Source organism: Aquarana catesbeiana, linkage group LG01 (assembly GCF_042186555.1).
Source record: "Aquarana catesbeiana isolate 2022-GZ linkage group LG01, ASM4218655v1, whole genome shotgun sequence".
Lineage (NCBI taxonomy): Eukaryota > Metazoa > Chordata > Amphibia > Anura > Ranidae > Aquarana > Aquarana catesbeiana.
In genome coordinates, this window is record NC_133324.1 from 824985863 (window position 1) to 825007016 (window position 21154).

The 21154-nt window shown below is 41.1% G+C and overlaps 1 protein-coding gene across 1 annotated transcript in view; it reads left to right on the forward strand.

Moving 5' to 3' along the window:
• The window catches only part of FRYL (FRY like transcription coactivator), a 460530-nt gene that overhangs the window by 130540 nt on the left and 308836 nt on the right, over positions 1 to 21154 (forward strand). Inside the window, exon 3 of the mRNA XM_073608470.1 lies at positions 3539 to 3666. The gene's annotated coding sequence lies outside the window, so the exon portion shown is untranslated. The remainder of the gene's footprint in view (positions 1 to 3538; positions 3667 to 21154) is intronic.

The following is a 21154-nucleotide window of genomic DNA, read 5'->3' on the forward strand; positions in this document are numbered from 1 at the left end:
TTGATTTAGTAAAACTGGAATGTGCAAAATCTGGTGCTCTGCATAGAAGTCAATCAGCTTCTAGGTTTTGTGGTCAAAGCTTAATTGAACACGCTGAAGTTAGAAGCTGATTGGCTACCATTCACAGCTGCACCAGATTTTGCACTCTCCTGTTTTAGTAAATCAATCCCTATATCTGATAAATGGTCCGCCCAAATAAACTAAAGCAGCCCATAGACAAGTCATTTTTTTTTTTGTTCAACCAGGGGGTTGAACGAAAAAAAATAGAAATCTTAATTCCCCCATTCACACAATCGATGAAAATGAGACTTTAATTAAAGAATCATTTGTAAGTAATTTGGTTAGGCACAATTGGTGTTTTTATATTGAGATATTTAAAAGTTTTTTTTCTTTTTATTCATGATTATAAGTGACCCGATTCCGGGTCACCTAATTGCCTCTAGCCTCTAATTGGTACCATAGTGATCAGTCACTGTGAAGCCCGTCCCTGTGTTTCTCTCTGTGAATGAAGAGGAAAGATACAATGTATTTTTCTCTTTCCTTGCAGAGAGGGAAAAAAAAACTGTAAAGAAAAAAAAAAGTTGTATGTGTGTATATATACCGTATATACTTGAGTATAAGTCAAGGCCCTAATTTACCACAAAAAAATGGGAAAAACTTATTGACCCGAGTATAAGACGAGGGTGAGAAATGCAGCAGCTACTGTAAGTGGAAAAAGAGGGTCAACAATGCCCATCTGCAGCTGTATACCTCCCTGTGTCCTGTGCATATGTGTCCTGTGTCCTGTGCATATGTGTCCTGTGCATATGTGTCCTGTGCATATGTGTCCTGTGCATATGTGTCCTGTGCTTATGTGTCATGTGTATATGTGCATGTGTCCTGTGCATATGTGCATGTGTCATGTGTCCTGTGCATGTGTCATGTGTCCTGTGCATGTGTCATGTGTCCTGTGCATGTGTCATGTGTCCTGTGCATGTGTCCTGTGCATATGTGCATGTGTCCTGTGCATATGTGCATGTGTCATGTGTCCTGTGTATATGTGCATGTGTCATGTACCTATGTATATGTGCATGTGTATATGTACCAGTGTCCTGTGTATGTGTGCATATGTCATGTGTATATGTGCATGTGTCTGTGTGCATCCTACCTGTATCCTGTGCATCCTCCGTGTGCCGCTCTGCACCAATCAGCGTGTGCGGCGGCCATTCACTGTTCAAAAGCCGCGCCTCCTCCTCGTCCATGATAGCCAGAAAACTCCATTTCCCAGCAGTCAGCCTATCACAGACGTTCTCTCATCCTCATACCATGAACAAGGATGAGAGAATGTCCGTGATAGGCTGTAAACTGACTGCCTATCACAGACGAGAAGGCGCGACTTTTGAACAGTGAGAGCCGCTGCCGAGTGTAATATAGCACATGCTAGCTGCCGTCTGCCTGCATGACACGCTGATCATGTAGGCAGACGGCGGTGACGCGAGTATAAGTCAAGGGGGGCACTTTCAGCCCCAAAAAAGGGGCTGAAAAATTCGACTTATACTCGAGTATATACGGTCTGTATGTGTGTGTGTGTGCATATATATAATATATAGCTCAAGGTTTGATCTAGGTTAATGCCAGAGTTAGTATTTGGGTCAGGGTCAATATATTTTGTGCAGTATTTTTTTATTTTTAAATTTGTGTCAGTGTGTTTTAGGTAGGACAAAAGAACAAAAAAAAAAAAAAAAAAAAAAAAAAAAAAAAAAAGCAAAATGCACACTATTGCCTCTGGGCTGTACTACGGGTACAAACAACAAATAACGTACACATGTGTGCTATCGCTGCAGTCATCGAGGGCAGGAGAATTTATTCCACCATTTGAGTCAGTACACCATATAGAGGTATGTGAAATGGACATGTTCTGTAGGGAAAACTTGAAACGCTTTAGACGATGTGACTACAAGTGTTGTGGATTTTCGCATATGGATTTAACCGGATGATTTTATGATAATGCTATGACACAAGCACTGGTTTGTGAGTATATTCACCTCCTATTTTATAATCTATCCAACACTGCCCTCTAATCGGAAAGACAATTCTCTTGCCTGAAGGTGACTCTGTTGCTCCTATAGTGGAGTGGAGACATCCTAAGATAGGACATGTGTTACTGGCCAAGTCACCAGGTAAAAATAAATGAAGAAATAATATAACTAATGCAGCCACTGCACTTAAAGCTAAACTCCTGGAATCTAGAAGTCCTCCCTTACACCCAGACCACAAGGGTTAATTGCTCGTTTTATGTCTGGATCTGCCAGTTACAGCAGTTTTACTTACCCGATACTCCACTCCCAAAGGCTCCTTTGGCTGCCAGACCGATTCCTGGAGCCTCTTCTTTTCTGTTCTTCAGCCGTCTTAGGTCCTCTGATGTTATTGAGGTCAATGTAGAGCCCATAGCATAGAATCAGGTAAAAAATAAAAAGTGCATTTTCCATCCCCAATGCATAAGTGAGCATTACTCTTGCTGTGATGGCACTGCAAGGAAGGGCGATTTACTGTATGCTAGGTTCACACTAGTGCGGGCTGTGCGTCCCACGTTTGCTCAGGCACAGCAGCCCATGCATTTAAATGGGTTGTTCTGCTGCGTGAAATGCACAAAAAAGTCTTTTTGTTCCTGCGATCGCGCTGCGGGCTGGGATGCCAGGCGGGGGGTGCCATCCAGGATGTTGTACATCTCGCAAGAGCAGTGTGATTCAGCTGCTGGTGGTGGTTGCGAAAATCGATGCAATACCTGCAACTGGAATGCACAGTGTGGGCTAGTGTGATCCTGGATTTGGACCTTCCCCTCAGGGTGAGATATATGTACATTGCAAGGATTATAACAACCTTTGTTGCAGATTCCTTTTTTTTTTATATTCTGAAGAAATCACTGTTTGTTCCTCTATGCTGAGTAGGTCTAATGGGAGTGGTGTCATAATTATCAATCAGCTGTGCAGCTGCAGAGCACTAATAAGGAAATCTGCTGAGCCTGCCTCTCTTTAGACATGTTCCTATTTGGAATATCTCTATAAAAATTACATTTTTGTTGCAGGGGGGATGCCTGAAATCTGACTTGTATCTTAGGCAGATTTCTGGGAAAATTGGTGAGCCAATCACACAAGCAGGAAATTATTTTTCTGGGGAGTGGTCAGTACACATTCTGTGTACAGAACAACTCCATGTTGCCATATTGCATTGCATTTTCAGAAAATTACAGCAGCTGCAGTTTGAAAAAGGAAAGGTAATTTTTAATAACATTCAATATGACTTGTGTCGCACTTCTGTACATTGTGTATGCTATATTATTTATTTTATTTGCTATCCCCCCCGAAAGTGAAGTTACCCTTTAAGCAATATTAAGCTGCTATAATATACGTTTTTTTTTTAGTCTTGCGTTTAATACTGCTTTAAGGACTTTATATATTACTGTGCTGTGATGTGAACGCTCGGGCTAGGTCTTGGTGTCAGTTCTTTGAATGCGGCACATGTCCTCATTAATTGATATATGTGTTCCTTTTCCTTCCAGCTGCTGCAGCTCACTGAGTTCTGATGGTTCCACGCCTGACGGCCAACTCAGCACATGTGCTCAGGCTTCCAGATATTAAGATAGATGCACTGAACTCCAGCACATCACCTAGACCCGGCTCCTACTACGTAAGCAGATTGCCATGCTTCTTTATGTGGATAAGTGCAGGCCTAGCTACTGAGATGTTTAAGTTTGTGACAACATACAGTGAGGGAAAAAAGTTGATCCCCTGATGATTTTGTACGTTTGCCCACTGACAAAGAAATAATCAGTCTATAATTTGAATTGTAGGTTTATTTTAACAGTGAGAGACAGAATAACAACAAAAATATCCAGAAAAACGCATTTCAAAAAAGTTATAAATTGATTTGCATTTTAATGAGTGAAATAAGTATTTGACCCCTTCACAAAACATGACTTAGTAATTCGTGACAAAACCCTTGTTGGCAATCACAGAGGTCAGACGTTTATTGTAGTTGGCCTCCAAGTTTGCACACATCTCAGGAGGGACTTTGTCTCACTCCTTTTTGCAGATCCTCTCCAAGTCATTAATGTTTTGAGGCTGACGTTTGGTAACTCGAACCTTCAGCTCCCTCCACATATTTTTTATGGGATTAAGGTCTGGAGACTGGCTAGGCCACAGCAGGACATAATGTGCTTCTTCTTGAGCCACTCCTTTGTTGCCTTGGCCGTGTGTTTTGGGTCATTGTCATGCTGTAATAACCATCCACGACCCATTTTCAATGCCCTGGCTGAGGGAAGGAGGTTCTCACCCAACATTTGACAGTACATGGCCTCGTCCATCATCCTTTTGAGGCGGTGAAGTTGTCCTGTCCCTTTAGCAGAAAAACACCCCAAAGCATAATGTTTCCACCTCCATGTTTGACAGTGGGGATGATGTTCTTGGGGAAACACGGCGAGTTGTTGATGTCACCAAGATGTTTTCTTGGTGGCTATTGTCCCAGCTGCCTTGAGATTATTGACCAGATTCTCCCATGTAGTTCTGGACTGATTCCTTACCGTCCTCGGTGATCATTGAAACTCCACAAGGTGAGATACTGCATGGAGACCCATACCGAGGGAAATTGACAGTTATTTTGTGTTTCTTCCATTTGCGAATAATCACTATAATCAATAATCAACTGTTGTCACCCTCTCACCAAGTTGCATGGCGATGGTCTTGTAGTCCATTCCAGCCTTGTGTAGGTCCACAATCTTGTCCCTGACATCCTTGGACAGCTCTTTGATCTTGGCCATGGTGGAGAGATTGGAATCTGATTGCTTCTGTAGACAGGGAGCTGAGATTAGGAGCACTTCCTTTTAAGAGAGTGCTCCTAATCCCAGCTCGTTACCTGTATAGAAGACACCTGGTAGCCATACATCTTGCTGATTGAAAGGGATCAAATACTTATTTCACTCAGTAAAATGCAAATCAATTTATAACTTTATTGAAATTTTTTTCTGGATATTTTTGTTGTTATTCTTTCTCTCACTCTTAAAATAAACATACCATTAAATATCTAGATTGATCATTTTTTTGTCAGTGGGCAAATGTACACAATCAACAGGGGATCAAATACTTTTTTCTCTCACTGTAGTTTATCGATCATGGCGTCTTTTCAAGACCTACAAGCAGCATCTACATTTTTAGCACATTCGTGACACTGTTTAACCTTCGATGTGTAAAATAAAGTTACATATTAACAGAAAAACATTGTAATATTAACTCCAGCAGATTGGCTACATTAAACATCTTTACTTCTGCATAGCTACTATGTTTGATTTACTGAGGTCGTAATTACTACTCAATGTTTACTTCAGTTACAAATTAAAGGGTAACACCTGCTTTGTTTGTACCTTCCTCCTCCATCTGCTTCATATAGTTAGAAAATGCAACAAATCCTATTCCAGATACCTGCTTGCTTGTTTTCTGGAGATACTGTGAACACCATAAAATGAGAGCCAACTGACAGGTTCTGCATGAAGAGTGTTCCGTGGCCATAGATGGCTCAGTTCAGGATATTGCTGGTAACAAACAAGAATGGTCTCTTTCAATTGGATGAGTTTGTTTTTTTTTTATGATTTAAATTTGTACATGTTTACGCTATTCGAAAATACTATTCATCATTTCATGATTGAAACCTAAATGTGTATTTCCACTTTGGCATTCAATTTTGAGAAAACCCCACTATTTGTGTGTGTTCCCATTCACAGCGTATACTACACAAATCATTTTTGAAGGGTCTGGTATGAATTTGGGGGGGGGGTTGGGGGCCTGGCTCACGCCGTTGTGTTTTTTTTTTTGCGTGTGGTTTCCATTAGAATCCATACCAGAACTGAAAGGGCCTGATATGGATTAGGAGGGGACCCCCATTCCTTTTTTTCGCTTTTTTTTTTTTTTATTATTGCCAGCCATGTTTATTTTTTACATTCAGCTGTCAGCGAGGAAACCCGTGACAGCTGATGAGTCATCCGTTGTGTCGGCCATCTTTCCCGAGCCCGCTCTTTAACAACCAGCTAATGTTAAAGATGCTGGTTGCCACCAGCTCCAGACATTCGCATCTGAATCGCAGCTGAACCACTGAACAGTTGCTTTGGAAATTTGCTGTGAAAAATGAGGGGAAAATCGCACCGGACACGTGTGAACCTAGCCTACTTTCAGTGTGGTAATGCACATTATATGTGTTGGTGCACCTGGGTGCCATTCATTTTCAGTGTCACCCCAAAGCATGTAACAACTCAGCACCAGAACATTATGTTCTCGGGAAGAGGGTCAGGTATGTGTTTTGACTAATTGGGGGGCTTTAGTGGGTCGTTTTAAAATGAATGGGCTTCTCTTACATAATGCACGTTAAAATGCATGTTACCATATGCGTAAACCCTGCCTTAGGGCCATGTAAAACTAGCAACGTTGCAGCAGAAAATTGTGTCCGATACAGAACTTTCTGCTTATTTTCTATGGCAGGTTATTACTGGCTACAGATTTCTGGTTTGCCATGAACCCCAACACCTGCACTGGATAACATGGGTAGGTAGTAAAGCTGAAGGTTCTCTAGCTGCCTGTAAGAAGTCAATCGCCCAGTCACTGAGCTGCCAGTCTCAGAAGTGACACAGACCTTTAATAACTGCAAGATGTCTGTCTTGGCAACAAAATCACTAATGAGAGCAATCTTGCAGCTACTACATAGCGTGACACGGCCCTTAGCAGGATCTAAACATAGCTGTACTCACATTAAAGCTGATCTTCAGGCAAACTAAACACACATATATAATGCACATATAAAAGCTAACTTACCTGCCAAAGTATTTGTATCTCTGTCCATCCGATCCCGAGATTTAAACAGCTCTGCCTCATGACATAGCCTTTTCTGGCAAAAGAAGTGATACATTTTTTCTCCATGGAGAAGAGATGCTTGAAATGAGATATGATGGCAATATACAAATATCTCAACGGTGATCCCAGCGTAGGTGTGAAACTAACAAAATTATTATTGTGGAACTCCCTTGCACAATCGGTGGTGTCGGCAGGAAGTATGGATAGTTTTAAAAGACTCTTGGTCTTGCATCTTAGTGAAAACAATATATGGGGATATGGGAAATTATTTTTTACACACATATCCACACACTCCGGTTGAACTGAATAGACTGTTGTCTTTTTTTCAACCTTACCAACTATGTAACTATGAAGAGACCTAATCTTTCTCTGCTGCAGTTTAATTTTCTGTGTCAGTCTTTTTATTCAGTTTTCAAAATAACAAAATTAACTTTACAGTTTAAAGCGAAGTTCCACCCAAAAATGGAACTTCCGCTTTAAGTACCGGTGACCCCCTGACATGCCACATTTGGCATGTCATTTTTTGGGGGGAGTTGTGGGTACCCAGTTTTGACCAGCACCCAGATCCCACTTCCTCCCCTGGCGCCGCGGCGCTGGAAAGGAAGTTCACCTCCACCCCCTCCCTGCAATCTTCTGAGACACGTCACAGGTCCCAGTAGATTGCCTGGCCATTCACAACGCTCAGTGCGACTCGCGCATGTGCAGTGTGTGCCCGGCTGTGAAGCCACAGCCGGGCGCCCACAGTTACAATGTCGGCGTCGGGGAGAGAAGTGAGGCTTCGTGCGCCTGTATCACTGGACCGTGGGACAGGTGAGTGTCTGTTTATTAAAAGTCACCAGCTACACTTTTTGTAGCTGATGACTTTTATAATACGCCCCTTTTTAACTGAAGACACCACCAAGCTTCTAATTCACTCCCTGGTTATCTCTTGCCTCAACTACTGCAACTCCCTCCTCATTAGGCTACCTTTACATAGACTATCCCCCCTTCAGTCCATAATAAATGCCGCTACAAGACTCATCCACCTTACCAACCATTCATTGTCCTTCACCCCTCTCTGCCAATCCCTCCAGTGATTTCCACTCACCTAACAAATAAAATTCAAAGTACTAACAATAATTTACAAAGCCATTCATAACTCTGCCCCCAGCTACATCACTAACCTAGTCCCAAAATACCAACCAAGCCGCTCTCTTTGGTCCTCCCAAGACCTCCTGCTCTCTAGCTCCCTTGTCACCTCCTCCCATGCTCGCCTCCAGGATTTCTCCAGAGCTTCTCCCATCCTTTGGAACTCCCTACCCCAATCTGTCCCCTAATCTATCCATCTTTAGACGATCCCTGAAAACTCTTCTCTTTAAAGAAGCCTATCCTGCTTCTAACTAACACACTGTTTTACTTCCTCCATCAGCTCATCCCTCACATATATGACCTTTTGTATTGATTGACTTTGCCTTTTTAGATTGTAAGCTCTAATGAGCAGGGCCCTTTGATTCCTCTTGTACCAAATTGTAATGTAACTGTAATGTCTGCCTTTATTTTGTTAAGCGCTGCACAAACCGTTGGCGCTATATAAATCCTGTATAATAATAATATAACAAACATAATGACCACCAAGTCATTTAGGACTAAACATTGTGTCTTAAGCTGAGAATAACATGCACTTGGCGTAAATTATATATGTCGGTGACATATTTTCAAAGATATATTACCAATTGTAAAGCCTAGACAGAAACCCTAAGTTTCAAAACAAAGGAACCAACTAAAGGACCTGTATTGCACCTAAAGTAAAGGCATAGAAAAAAGCAAAGCAAAAGCTAAAAAAAGGAAGAAATTAAGAAAAGAGAGTAGTGGAGGGAGACCACACCTGTCCAAGAGTCCATCCAGCAGTAATCCAATGCTAAACCTGAGTGTTCGGCACCTGTAGATAAGAAAGCCAGGGGTCCAAACTTTTTCAAATAGGGATTGTAGACACTAACCATTTTTTCGTGGCGCATAATCCTGGTGAGTTTTCGTTTCATTAAAGTTAGGTCAATCACTGGGCTTTTCCAAGCAGTAGCGATCTGCAGTTTCATTTTCACTTACAGGTCTCCTCCTCACCTTTACCCTGTGATTGGACAGTGAAAGGTAGTAAAGCAGGAGACTGGTGAGCTCATCCCTTGATCACTATGCTCTCTCCTCCTACCAGAATGCTCCTTGCATTGCAACACACCTGATGAGCTATTTGAGCTTCTTCCCTCTCTCTGATTTCAGCTCTACAGTTACTACAAGAGACTGATACCAGGTAAAATTCTGACACACACAGCGCTTACATTTATTGATTTATTAATCCTGAACGATTTAACTTGAAACGGCCATTTAGCCATGTTTACATGCCACGTTTAGTTGTGTTTAGCCGTGTTTGCGTCTAAAAGCGTTTAAAAAAATAAAAAAAAATTTTTTGGTTAAAATCAAAGACGTCTGTAAACGAAACACTGCTAAACGTGCGTTACCGCGTTTAGCAGCGTTTACAAGCTGTTACAGGCATTTGGCGTTTCAAATGCCTCTGAACATCCGTCTGAATCCATTTCTTTTTGCGTTCCAAAAAACCTTCTAAACTGAACTGCCTAGAAATGACGACTATAAACGACCCTGTGTACATGTACTGATGAGATAACAGAGGAGAGTTCAGGGGCAGCTGAAAAAGAAATGCCCAACTGTTCCTAAGGCTCGGTTCACACATCGGCGGCACGACTTGCAGGTCGCCTCAGCGAGGCGACCTGCAAACGACTGCCGGGGCGACTTGCGAGACGACTTCTGCATAGAAGTCTATGCAAGTCGCCCCAAGTCGCCCCCAAAGTAATACAGGAACCTTTTTCTAAGTCGGAGCGACTTGCGTCGCTCCGATTAGAACGGTTCCATAGCACAGAACGGGAGGCGACTTGTCAGGCGACTAGGTCGCCTGACAAGTCGCCCCAGTGTGAACCGAGCCTTAGGCCTCATGTACACTGCTGCTGGTAAACGAACGTTCAGAGGCAGTTGGACACTTTTTTCATCTGCCCCTAAACTCATCCAATGTTATCTTATGTGTACATGTACACAGGTTTGTTTAATGTCGTTTTTAGGCAATTGCGTTTATAGGCTTTTCTTTGAAGGCAAAAAAATGAGTTCAGAAGCAAAACACAGCTAAACGCGGTACAGGCGTTTAGCCGCGTTTTCGTTTATAAGCGTTTTTACAGGTGCCCTATTTTTTAACATTACAAAACTAAAAAATGATAGCAAATGATGAAAAAACACTATTTGTTAAAAAAAATAAACTTGTAAGTGCTTACTATGCTTCATAGACCTTTTATATACCCCTAATGAGCATGATCCAATCCAATACACCACTAGCATTGCTGTTAGCCAAAGTATAATTGGAATTTGATCTATATGTTGTTAGATTTCAACCAGATGACCCCACCATTGAGCTTCACCCCGACTTGATCAAACATAGTTGCATGAAATTTAGGGTTAGGGGTTAGGGTTTTCCATCAGGGTTAGGGGGTTATGGTTAGGATTTTCGCCTTGAAGAACAAGTTTAGGGTTAGGCAAGTGTTATGGTTTCCCGTAAGGGTTTCCGGTTAGGGATAGGGTTAGGGTTTCTCATTCGGGTTAGGGGGTTATGGTTAGGGTTTTCCCCTGGAAGAACAAGTTTAAGGTTTATGATAAGTGTTAGGGTTTCCCATTAGGGTTAGGGGGTTATGGTTAGGGTTTTCCCCTTGAAGAACAAGTTAGGGTTAGGGTTTCTGGTTAGGGTTAGGGGGTTATGGTTAGGGCTTCCCGTTGAAGAATAAGTTTAGGGTTATGGTTTCCTGTTAGGGTTAGGATTAGGGTTAGAGTTTCCGGTTAGGGTTTCCCATTGGGGTTAGAAGGTTATGGTTAGGGTTTCCCCTTGAGAACAAGTTAGGGTTTCTGGTTAGGGTTTCCCATTACGGTTAGGGGGTTATGGTTAGGGTTTTCCCCTTGAAGAACAAGTTAGGGTTTCCGGTTAGGGTTTCCCATTAGGGTTAAGGGGTTATGGTTAAGGTTTTCCCCTTGAAGAACAAGTTAGGGTTTCCCATTAGGGTTAGGGGGTCAGGGTTTTCCCCTTGAAGAACAAGTTAGGGTTTCCGGTTAGGGTTTTATTAAAAAAAATATTTAAGAAATGGCAAATAAAATTTGCATAAAAAACACAAAATAAATGCATAAAAAATGAAATTACACATACAGCTTTTAAAAAAAATTAAAAAATTCTAATAATCAATTGCAATTTCAAAATTAAATATATTTAAAAAAATTGCAATTAAATTTTGCATAAAATCAAAATAAAAAAAAATGAAATTACATATACAGCTTATAATAAAAAATATAATAATCAATTGCAATTTAAAAATTAAATATATTTACAAAAATGTAATTAAATTTTGAATAAAAAAGACAAAATAAAAAATATTTTTTTTTTTACATATACAGCTTATAAAAAAAAATAAACAAAAAAAATACTAATCAATTGCAGTTTAAAAATTAAATATATTTAAAAAATTGCATTTTTTCCTCACATATGCTTATTATGGGATCCATAGTAAAAGCACCGAAATTGAGGTAGATACAAGTACACTGCTGCTTTCTCAGCTGCTGCTACTCACTCTGATCTCACAGAATGTGTGAAATAGTTAAATAATACTGTTTTTTGGGCTTTGGGAGGGTCCTATTATTATGTTATCTTAAATAAACGCTCCTAGATGCAAAACGCGGCAAAAACGGGCGTTTTTAAACGCCGGTTTAAAGCTGTCAAAAAATTTGTTCAGAGGAGGTTGCCTCAGCATCCCGTGTACATTAAGCCTAAATGTCCGTTTACCAGCAATAATGTACAAGAGGCCTAATGAGTACAGAGCCGCAATGATTTGTTTATTTATGTCTGCTTGGAGTTCAGCTCTGAATAAAACATTTATATGTTAAGTTGTTTTTTATGTTTTGCCAGAACAGTCGCTTTTCTGCAAATTAGAGTCCAACTCCAAATTTTCTTGAATAATAAACACCCCATCTCTCGGACTCTGAAGGATACCAACTCAATTTTTTTTTAAATGCTATTATTCAAAATATATTAATGATAAATGTCAGATGGAAGCAGCTATTCTCTAATATCTTGGCAGCATATACTTTTAAAGCAATGGAATCACCAGGGTGAAGCTGAACAGTTTGTTTCCCTGCTGCAGAAATTGTAAGCAGCCTGTGATTGTGACTTTTCACACTTTACTTGGTGACAGGTTCCCTTGAAGTGAGGCCCAGTGTGCTCATAGGAGCTATTGAATTGATTAACTACCAGTTATACATTGTCAAGTCCTTGTCTCTGTTTTTAAAGATGTAAATTTAGATGTGATTGGCAGTAAATGCTAATATTGTGTTTATCACAAGAGAACCAAAGGGAAGATTTTGCTTTGATCACTTTGGAGCATCCCCTTTTTGTGAGAGATTTGCATACATTCTTTCATCAGATGGATGCAAATGGAGTTAATTACTTGATAGAAGAACTAGATGTGTCCTAATAGCACCAGTCCAAGTGTATTTTTCATTCTTTTACTAAATAAAGCAGAAAGGCATTCAGTAATTATGCTAATAAAGAGCCCAGTTTTGGCATTTTGTTTGGCACATTGCCCATATGACAGTTGTGCTTTTTTGTTTTTACATAGTCCTTGTCATCATTCATTTCTGCATTGCATGTTGTGCTGAACGTGTGTCATTCAGAAGTCAGATTATGTTGATAAGAAGCGGAATATGCTGTGTCTACTACTACGCCGTTTTATCCTGCTAAATAGAAATTTATACAGTCATTGAATGCATTGTGATATACGAAATGATTTGAAACATGGCCTGTATCTAGTTGCAACAGACATTCAGATTGATATCATCCATGCGTATAAATCCAGTTAGATATAAAGGTTAATTTAACAAAAAGAAAAAAAAAAATGGATGACTAGCCTCTCTGGTGCAATTGGTGGATCCTTTCTGTGCCCGAGGGCGTCCTCCTTAGGCTTTTTCTTTCTTGCCTATCCTTCTTCATCTCTCCTTTCTGCCCTTTTCTCTTCAGCCTGCACACCCCCCCCCCTTCTTTGGTTAGTTTGGTACTGTTTTATACCTGGCTTATAAGCTTGGCGGGGGTGGAGATATGGGGGTTTCAGCATCGTTTATAGACGGTTTATCTATTGTTGCTGGTCATGATCGCACGGATCGTATTTTGACACTAGTCATGGAGTTCTTGTTCAGGCTCCTGTATTAGACAGGTATTTGCTCCCCCCTCTCCCCTGAAAGGTGCCAAATGTGACACCGGAGGGGGGGAGGGTTCCGAAAAGCGGAAGTTCCATTTTTGTGCGGAACTCCGCTTTAAGCAAATTAAAAAACAATATAAGTATAACTTAATATTTTTGTATCCGCATCCGAATGTGAGAATATTACTGCTATGTAAATTATCTGATCTCTGAGTCAGACACTCCAAAAATAATTGTCTGTGCTTTGCCATTTTTAAAGGTTAATCCTGACCTTGGCTGTGCCTAGTGTGATGGTGTTTAGCCTGCAACCCTGACATGTCCAGAGGGCAGCACAATGTGTTTTTTTAAATTTGCTGCTATTAATTATTAGCATGGTATTAAAAAGATATTAAAATATGTGTTCTAGCATTGTTTGAGAAACTGGTGTTCTTTAAAATGTTGTTTTTAAGGAATTCTCACCCCCAGACACAACAGGACAGCTATTTCCTCTGGGGCTCACAGGAAGTGCTGATGATGTCACAACATTTATCACTCCAAGCCAAGGAGCTGATCCATTCAACTCCTGGACCAGCTACTGGACCGTGGCTGTCACTGATCCTTTTTTTTTTTTTTTCCCCTCTATATTGGGGCCACCCTATTATACCTCTAGATACTTTCATTTATGAAATATCACCAAATAATGGTTGTGAAGGATCGGCATTGTGCTGTATGGAATTTGTATTCAATTTTTTTCCTTTTTTGTTTGTGGGTGCCAAAATTTCGGTCTGTGATCTCTTGTGGCATAGGTCTGTTTTGTGCAAAGACCATATGGCATGAACTTTGTAATTGTTGTACAGTAAGTGATTGGGCGTCGGTTTAGAGATCAGGACACTGATTAGCCTTTAGTTTCAGGGTTCTCTTGCTACATTCAGTATTTGTATTGTCAAAATTGAGAAAAAAAGTCGATACATACGCTAAGAAACATAAATGTTGTCATGAAGATACATATCTTAAAAAGTTAGCCTTGATAAGGGTTTTCATTTATAGAGATGAATTGAACTACCAATCCCCCTGTTTAACACAAGCAGACAAGATGTCCACACCATATATGGCTGATGTCTATGCTGTTGTAGTAAACCGGACACTCGCATTATGCATGCTGTTTTTTTTTTTTTTTTTTTTAATCCAGGCAATTTTATTGAGGTATAAAAAAAAAAAAAAAAAAAAGAGCAAGCATGGAATACAATGATTAATTTTGGAATTTTGGAACAGCGGTAATAGTCAATGTTCTGATATTTTCAAAGGAACAATGATGACATTCTCCAGTGAGATTTGACTAGACTCTACCAACGAACTGTCAATAAAAGCTTAAAGACATAGAACAAAATACAAATACAAGCGGCCACTGGGATTGGTAATAAGACCTTGTCTTAGCCATGTAACCCACTTGGATATGAACTAATTATTCTTATAATAAGCACTAAAAGAACCCTTTACACTTTCAGCAGTCTACCCTTCACTAATTGTGGAAGGGCAAGCCCAGATACAGCCAACCGACCCTGCCAAATGGTATGGAATTTGCATTGAGTATTGTGGTGCAGATAAATGAATTGCTCTCTCAATAAAGAGTTGACATAGTCCACCCATTGTTGTCTAGTCAGAGATTTAGAGGCTAGCCAGTAGCGGGCGATTAACTTTCTCGACAGATATAGCAGTCTCAGATTCATTATATAAACTCAGAGTTCATAAAGCTCAGTGTCCAAGGCTCCCAGCAAGCAAACCAGTGGGTCTTGGGGAATCGCCTGTTGGGCCACCAAGGAGATTGTTTTTAGGACCTCTCCCCAGTATCTTGTCAGTTTTGGACAACGCCATATCCTATGGATAAAATCTCCCCTATGTACATTGCATTTCGGACAATCTGGGGAATCTCGTCTGCCCCACTAAAATGTCTTAACTGGGCTTCTATAGACCCTGTGTAAAATAAACTATTGCGTGAGTTTGTGAGAAGCAGAGAGGGAAATAACAGGTACTAATTCTAAAGCCTAGTACACACAGGCCGAATGTCAGGTGACATTGACCAGTTCAATAAAAATCGTCCAACACGTGGCCCGTGTGTATGGCAGCCGGTCCAATAGACGTTCAGCTGGCTTCTGTCGGACGAGCATGCTGGAAAACCAGCAGGCAACTGGCTCCCGATCAGCGATCTCAGCCAATAGCTGAGCAAACGCTGACCAGAGTGTCTGGTGGGGGGCTGTCCTCCCTGTCGGAACACAAAAGCTCAGCAGGGGAGATCGCTGTATGAACATCGGAGATATCAACCTTCGTTTTAATACTGGCCAGAGTAATCTCTGACACCAGTGGGGATTCAGCTAAAGTAAGAACCAAGAGGAGAGATTGTGCCTGCAGCGCATGCCTGATCTGGAGGTATTGATAGAATAGTTTGTGACCATGCAAATTTAGATTGTAGGTCCAAAAATAATATATAGTATAGTTGCACCACATACTTTACATGCATGCTTTTTATCCAGCCCTTCTAGAGGTAGACCATAGCCTCCTTAATTGAGGTAATCTAGATGAGCTATTCAGCTGTGTAAAAAAAAAAAAAAAATATTCCCCCATCAAAGTAGCTAGGCTTAGCCTGTTATTCAGATGAAAATGGGCCTAGAGCTCCATCTAATGGCTGGAAATGGTAAAGCTGGCCATAGGTTGTTTGTTGTGTGTTTTTTTTTTTTTTTTTCAGCCAGAAAAACAGATTCCTCTGTCTATATAAAGATTCCTCATTCTTTGATGTTCAGAATGATGTGTGGTTGTACAGTGCAGTAGTTGATACATACTGGTTTGCACTTTCTGCTAAGTATTTTCCTTTTGCCACTCCCTGCAGGATAAAGGGTTTTACATGACAAGCATGTTTGCATTGATGTAAAGAATGTTATTCTCTAAAGAGAATTTGGTTCTTGAGAGCCTGGAAAGAATACCCGTTGACTGACATTGTTACAGGTCTCCATGGCTTCTTGTATACATTTCTACTTGAAAGTTATTTTTTTTTATCATACGTAACAATCTGCAACAGATAGCTAAACTCAGGAAACATGGAAAGTAGTGCAAAGAGCAAACTGGTAATTGTTCTGGCTTAGTTGAGGCAAAGCTTTGAAAAATCTGAACAAATCAAAGTGTGCAATTGATAAAATAAAAAAAAATAGTATAAGCCACTTCAGTGAAATCTGAGCTTTCTTGTGAGGCTGGCCATAGACATATTGATTCCTTATGGCTGTCACCAGTATCTGCGTCCACGGCCAATTATTCACAGGTAATCACTGCATGAATGGGTACATGTAATTGGCGTTGAATAGCTGTGGGAGCTGTCAGCCTCCCATTGCTTTCAATGGGACTTCCCGCCTGCGGCTAATTGCAGGGAACCCCCACAGCAAATGACCACTTTCACAAGCGTGGATCCAGAGGGTGAATCCAGCTTATCTCTGGCCATAGTACAATTTAGTTTGAAAACTTACATTTTTGTAAAATTTGTTTGATTTTCTAATGTCTAGTGAGGTCAAATAGATTTGTTTTTACCCATAGTGACGAGAAAATTCAAACAAATTCAAATGTTTTAATTTTTGTTTGGGAAAAATCATAGGTATACTCTACGCCCCTTTCACGCGGGGCGGATCCGTTTTGATGGACTCCGCTTGCTTAGCAGGGATCGCTCCATTGATGAGCAGGCGGATGACAGGTCACTGTGCAGAGATGGACCTGTCAGTGTCCCGCTCTCCTCTATACTGAGATCTGATGAAAATGGACAGCCTGTCCTGTTATCATCTGATCCGACCCGCTGGATGAATAACGAACATATCGCCATACATCTGTTTTCAGCAGATTTTGTCAGATCGGATGCCAGACGACACGTATCCGCTGATATCCGCCTCCCCATAGAGGTCAATGGGTGGCCTGATCGGGTCCACCTGAAAAACAGACAGGCGTACCCGATAGGTCCGATTGTGTAAAAGGGGCCTAACTTGCATGTTCTAGGTACAAAGGAAACCTGTTTATTATGTCTGGAATTAAATTCAAGTGGCACGCCTGGATGAAATTTTATAGGTATGAAGGAAATTGGTTGACCCAATGTTGGTATGATCAAACTCTCCAACAAATGATTTTTCAGAATATCAGCACAAACATTCAAACTAAATTCTACTGTATGTAATTCTAAGTATGGCCAGTTTAAGTTCCTCCACTGTGGCACTTAAAATGCCCAAGTATGCTTTAAAGAAGAATTCCAGCTATGGATATTCTATACATATTTGCATTGGTCCAACTTGGACCAATGTAACTATGGTATGCAAATACCATACCTGTGGGATCCTCCTGGAAGTTAGAAATCACTAAAGTAGACAACGCTCCATTTGCTTCCAGGTCCTGCACTGAGCAGCTGCCCTGCAGCATTCTGGACCCAGGAGGTCGGCCGCTCAGCAGCAGCACCATTCAGAGAATGCCTTGCATTTTTTGAATGAATGCTAAATGTTCTCTGATTGGATGAGATGGGGTGGTAACAATCATGTATTCCATCTCATGCAGTCAGAAAATACTTTGTATTCATTCAGAAAATGCAGTGCCTGGGCTGAGTGCCTGTTTTTAGAATGAATCAGGACGACCGTTTAAGACAAGGCCCAGAAGTGAGTGGAAATCACTGGAGTAGTGGCAACAACTTCAAGCCGTATTAAATCCAAAAGCAATTTTTAGATGTGATGGGTGCATTGGTTTCATTTTTTAGGCTTGCTTCTATTTTCATCTGGTGATTAACGCTGACAGGGGTGATTAAAATGATCAGCTTTTTATTTATTCATGCAAAGCCTTTATCCCAAGAGGAAAAAACTATTTGCTGTAACTGCTTATGAAGTGTGAGCTGGAGTTTGGCTTCAGTTTGTTAGGCTCAGTTCACACTGCTGCAACCTGAAAGTCGCGTGACTTGTGGTGCGACTTTGCCCGGCGACTTCCTGGTGACTTGAGTACTACTTTGATAGACGTATAGAACAGAAGAGAGTGGAGGTCGGATAGAAGTCTCCCTAAAGTAGTAAAGGGAGCCTTTTCTGAAATCGGAGCGACTTCAGTAGTGTTAATTAACCACTTGCTCTCTGGAAGGTTTTACCCCCTTCATGACCAGGCCATTTTTTGCAATACTACACTGCGTTACTTTAACGAACAATTGCACGATCATGCAATGATGTACCCAAATAAGGTGTGTGTCTTTTTGTTTTGCACTATAAACAAAAAAAGACCAACCATTTTGAAAAAAAAAAAAATATATATTTTTTACTTTTTGCTATAAAACGTATCCAATAAAAAATGTAAACAAATCTAATTTCTCCATCAATTTAGGCCAATATGTATTCTTTTACATATTTTTGGTAAAACAAATCCCAACAAGGGTATATTGATTGGTTTGCGCAAAAGTAATAGCGTCTACAAACTATGGGATATTTTTTATTTATTAGTACTATTATTAGTACTAGTATTTGTATTACTAGTAATGGCAGCGCTCAGCGACTTATAGCGGGACTGCAATATTGTGGCAGACAAATTGGACACTTAACTGTCACTTTTGACACTTTTTGGGGACCAGTAACACTAATACAGTGATCCGTGCTAAAAAATATGCACTGTCACTGTACTAATGACACTGGCTGGGAAGGGGTTAACATCAGGGGCCATCAAATGGTTAACTGTGTGCCTAGGTGTTGCTTACTCACTGTGTGGGAGATGCTTTGACTATAGGAAACACAGGATCAATGCCTTCACTTCTGACAGAATGACAATCTGCCTTGTTTACATAGGCAGAATGTCTTTCTGCCTGTGTCCTGTGTATTGGCAGGTGCCGGTGGACATTGAGTCCACGGTACCCGCCACTGGGCTCCCGCTTTGTGTAATCACAGTGGGTAGCCGGCAGCACGCGCGTGCTCCCCAGATCCAGAAGTATCAGATCACGTACTAGGTACATGATCTGGCGCAGAGCGGCCGCCCTACCGCAGTATGTCTGCGGTGGGCCGTCTCCAAGGGGTTAAGGCAGCTCTCATTGACCAATATGGGATTTCACATGTCACACAACTTGGGGTCTCACAAGTCGGATCCCAAGTCACGGCAGTGTGAACTGAGCCTGAGTGTATCTAAATCTGCTAATGCATTTACCACTACCCTTCCCTCCCATACTGACAATGCTGCTGCCCGCTGTGTCTCCTGTTCTCATTCCTCCAGAGTGTCTCGCTAATACAGGAGGCGTGTTACTGGCAATATTACCAGATGAAAACGGAGGGGGAAAAGACAAGGAAAAGAAAACTAATGCAGCCACCACATCTAATGATTGGTAAGCTGCAATATAACATGTTTTTTGTCTTGAGTTTAATAACCCTTTCAGTGGTTTCCAGCTTCCAGGGGCATCAACTAGGTATGGTATAGGCATCGCTTCCTTGGTCTATGGCTGGGTTCACACTGCTGTGCTGTGCGACATCGCATGTGATTTGCTCCGCACTGCTGTGCAAATCACATGCGAATGTCTGTGTGATGCGAATTCAGCCGTACAGATTGTATGGTTGAATTTGCATTGCATTCAGACCAAAGTCGTGCAGGACCCTTTTTTTTTTTTGGTCCACACCAGAATCGGATGGCATGGGTGGGAAGTGAACACCCATGGGATCCGATTCCTGTCCGAACGGCCAGTTCACACTGCGATATGCGAACCGATCTGGGGGGTGTCATTAACTTTGTATTGACACCCGCAGCGGTTTGCATAGGGCAGTGTGAACTGCCTGCTAATTGTATGTGATGTGGGAACCTGCACTGGATTCACACGGGTTCTCACATCGCAGCAGTGTGAACAAGATCAGTGTAACCACGTATAAATAAAACTACCTGGAATTCCTCTTTAATGAATAAACCTCTAACCAAAAACAGACTTTTTAGTACCTGGATGGTTGTTCTGCAATGGTGTTACTGGTTTATTTTGCTGTGCACTGTCTCCCTGTCAGTTACTTTGTTGGCAATGTCCTTGAGGCTGGATGGTCTAGAGCTCTGTACAGCGTTGGATTGTGTAACAACAATGCACCTGCAACTTCTCTGGCTGGGAATGAATGCAGCTCTTTTCATTCTGCTTTTTCACCTTGACTATAGCATCAGAATACAATCAATAGAAACTAACAGGAAGTGGTATAATTAGTAAATCACTCGCCCATACACAGTTACCGCTACCATTCTGTGAGCTGGACAAATCTGCATACCAGTAGAGACTAATGATGTCATTGACATTAAAGGCTTTATGCCTCCACAACACTTTTGATGTCCTGTTTTTCCTATTGAATTGCTTCAAGGCCTAAATCGTTCCCGTCAGAGTTGTCTGATACAGACACGTCACTGGGAACCTTTGCAGGGGTCTGTATTACTTCTATGGAAGACTGCAAACCTGTCTCCAGAATAGGCAGACAGGCCGAGCCTCCTGGAAGTGCAGGTACTTGGAGGAAGTTTGATATTTGCATATCTGCGTCATACTACTGGCTCTGTTTATTTTACCTTCTACACAGTCAATGATATAGTCACTGGTGATAAAAATATGTGACCAAAAAAAGTTCACTTTTTTAGCGTTTGTGTCCGTATTTTATATATTTTAACTCCAAGAAAATACTTTGTTGTGAGTGTCAGTGTATCTGTAATGGCTTAGAACAGTTTGGGGGGCTCATGTAGTTTCCATCTTGTTTTGTCCTGCTCTTTATTTTTTAAGTTGTTTTGAACTGCATCAGGTTGATATTGTTTTTCATGTATGCTGACATCTAGTGGTGGTTTAGGGACACTATAACCTTGTTTACTTATGTAATTTGGTATCGGCTTCTGTCCTCCCCTCCTGTTTGGTGCTAGTTAGTTCAGTCTAGGGCTGGGGAAAAAATCGATTCAAATCTTGAATCAAGTTGAGAGGTCAAATCGATTCAAAATTTTAAGCAAATCAATTTTTTTTTAGATTTTTTTTTTTTTTTCCCTGCGCCGGTCCTGAGGAGCTGCGGG